Genomic DNA, 3095 nt, shown 5'->3' on the forward strand with positions numbered 1-3095 from the left:
GATTATTCGAATTTACCGAAACCCATTAAAATGCAATTGGTACTCGACTAGTATTAGTTCGGGCTATACTCGGGGTTTGTTAGATTCGGGTTCAAGCTTCATAAATACAAGTACTTTTGAGTTCGGGTTAATAGTTTTCGGGTCGGGTTTCGAGTTACGGGTAAAAATGACAGCCTTAATACTAAAACTCATAGTTTTTGAAGTAAAACAAATTAAATGTTTTTATTATACAACATTGAAACAGTATACATACTATAATTTTCACCATTTACTTATTAATCCATAAAGAATCACACTAATTCTTTTACAAAACAAATGTAACAAATAATAGAATTCAAAATACATCACCTATATATTGATTGAATTAAAGGCCAGAAGTGAAGGGCACATTGGTCGCAGGCAACCATGAACCACCGGCAATGAAGTTTCCAACGGTGAACTTTGCCGCCTCGGTGGCGCTAGTGATCACTCGGTACCCCTTCCAGCTAACCCGCCTCGCAGTTGATGAACCTGGCCCCGTGTTCATGTATTCCCCATAATACAACGTATTGAGTGCAAAGTTCCCGCTCCATGGAAACCATCCAGCGGGGTCTACTAGACTATCAAGGAACGTGTTGAGAAACACGGTCCTTGAATACTGTTGCCAAGGCCTTCCAAGATATGTCTTAGTGGATCCTGTGGCTCCTTTGAGGTCTGAGGCGGCCATGACACGACAATGTTGGATTGAGATTCCCGTGTTCTGATTTGGATCGGACCGACCTTGTGCAGTCACCGTGTTGGTCTTGTTAGGCGGGTTACGTGCATAAATGTTGCAATTTTGAAACACCACCGCTGCGTTGCCAAAAATAAAATCGACCGTGCCATATATGTTACATTCTTTATAAAACTGTCTATTGGAGTGGACATAAAGTGTGTCTTGGTAGCCTTCGAAGCAACATTGGTAGAATACCGAGAGATCTGAGCCGCTCCTGAGTGCCACTGCCTGGTGGTTTTGCGGTCCGGCGGTGTTTCTAAAGGTGATGCCACGACCGATGAATCCGTCTCCCCCGACAGCTGTTAATGTAAGAAAATTATAATTATAAGTCTATATTTATTTTTAATTTGCAATATGAATTGTAATATATAATTTTGCCAATCATTTCCCTTGTGACAATATTACTTTTTTTTTTGACAAAAGCATTTAAAGGTCAACGTGACATTAATCACATGACTTGTGTTGGAAGAAAAGGGAGTTCATTGATATCCCACAAGTAGTTAACATTTTTAAAAATGGTTATTTTTTATAGGTTTAGTTTATAAAAAATGTAACTTTTGAGATTAATCTTAGTGAAAATAAACAAAATGTCTATTAGAACATTTAAGTAAAAAAAAATGTCCATGTTAACAATATATTTTTTTTTCATAATGTCTACGCTCAATATCATCCATCCACACACTTTTTAATCAGGCCAACAAGATTTTTAAACAAGCATAATTCTTTCACGCGTCACAAAACTTAGTTTTTCTTACAAAAATCGTCAGAGCCAACGACACGAGATTTATTTTCCGACGACATTTTTTTTGCTTCCTGACGAGATCTTCTCATTTCTGGATGAGATTTTTTGAACAAGTAGCAGAATCTGGTTGGTTAAAAATATTACTGAGTAAATAATTAAAAAGCGCATTGATCGATATGATTGAAAATTAAAAGATGAACATTTGGAGAAAAAACTGATTAAATGGATATTTTCTTGACCTTAACCTTTTGATCATTGAACTGTGACATGTTATTAAAAGAAATATAATTTGAGTTATTGATTTTACTTACCAAAAGTGGCTGATTTGAAAGTTGTAGCGCCTCCTCCAACACTTTTGCTACCGGTTATTATTGTTTTTCCTATACCATCTCCAACTAGCATTATGTTCTTCAACTTTCTACCTATTTCAACATTCTCCTTGTAAGTACCTGCCTTCGCATATATCACAAACCTACCTTTTCCGGACCTTTTTCCCGCTGCGGCTATAGCTTCTCCCACGGTTTTATAATTAACTGAGCCATCTTGAGCCACCACAACATTAGCCTGAGCCGCCGGGTTCAAAGATTGCAAGAGCTTGCGATCGCCCGGCTTCACCCATGTAGGGAACCCTATTTGGTTGCCTTGAGATGGAGATTTTCCTTTGTTCATTGCTAATGTATTGCTAATTAAAGAAGACACATTATTATTCATTAGTGGCAACATGTAGCCACCAACACCTAGCTCTTGGAACCCGGCTCGGCTCGGCACGTCTCGAGATTGGTGAGAGCCGTGCTGAGCCAGGTTTGCATTTCATATTGGTTACACGGTTTACGAGGGTCAACAGTCATGTTGAGCCTCTGAACAGTGCTTTCATAAAGCTCAATGCAGTCTTCCCATGCGGCTTTTTCAAGCTTGTTACGACATTTTAGGCCTAGCCCACGAGTGTTTGACTCAGCGTGTCGCGCCCTATCGAGGGTTACTTTTAGTAACGCCTTAATGAAGTCGGATTTTTGTTTAATTGGACCGGAATATTGATTATTGGCTAAGAAATACTTGCATGATTCCGGGTGTGGTGTTTGGCTACACCATGAAGCTATCTCCGGTTTATACGTCATATAGTATCTGGATCCGTACGCAACCAGAGGTAGGAGAAGGATCAAATATGAAATTAGGGTTTTTGCAAAAGATGGAAAGGGTGTCATTTGAACAAAACAAATGATTTTGTTTAGAAAGTTGGTTTTTGGTTGGTGTGAGTGTTTGCATGCAAAGGGTTGGTTTATATAGTAGTGAAATCCAACCAATTAAGGGGTGCACCACCTGGTACTTTCATATGTTGTCAACTGTTTTAAGTCTAAAACAAGACATGCAAACTTACCATATTTAACAAAAGCCATTATATAAATTCATTATAATATATTTTTAAAGTTAAAGAAAAAAAAAAGGAGAATTTGAACGTTGTAACTTACATTTTGATGCAAGTTGACGACTCCTAATTTTTCTATATTTTATTTCATAAGTTAATCAGTCACACCTTAATTGTATATAACTGTATATAGGATACATCATACGCCCGCGATCATTGGCGAACGCTGGGTTGCC

At 38.1% G+C, this 3095-nt stretch overlaps 1 pseudogene across 1 annotated transcript; it reads right to left on the reverse strand.

Moving 5' to 3' along the window:
• Positions 1 to 275: 275 nt before the first annotated feature.
• On the reverse strand, positions 276 to 2698 carry LOC143613862 (pectinesterase 2-like; annotated as a pseudogene). Its single transcript, XR_013150195.1, has 2 exons — positions 1808 to 2698; positions 276 to 1053 (listed from the first exon to the last, which is right to left on the reverse strand). The product of XR_013150195.1 is annotated as a pectinesterase 2-like (transcript).
• Between the last annotated feature and the right edge of the window lie 397 nt (positions 2699 to 3095).

The sequence above is a fragment of the Bidens hawaiensis genome, unplaced genomic scaffold, assembly GCF_021521415.1.
Source record: "Bidens hawaiensis isolate Kalapana, Puna unplaced genomic scaffold, B.hawaiensis_p1.1 tig00038491_1, whole genome shotgun sequence".
In the NCBI taxonomy this organism is placed as follows: Eukaryota; Viridiplantae; Streptophyta; class Magnoliopsida; order Asterales; family Asteraceae; genus Bidens; species Bidens hawaiensis.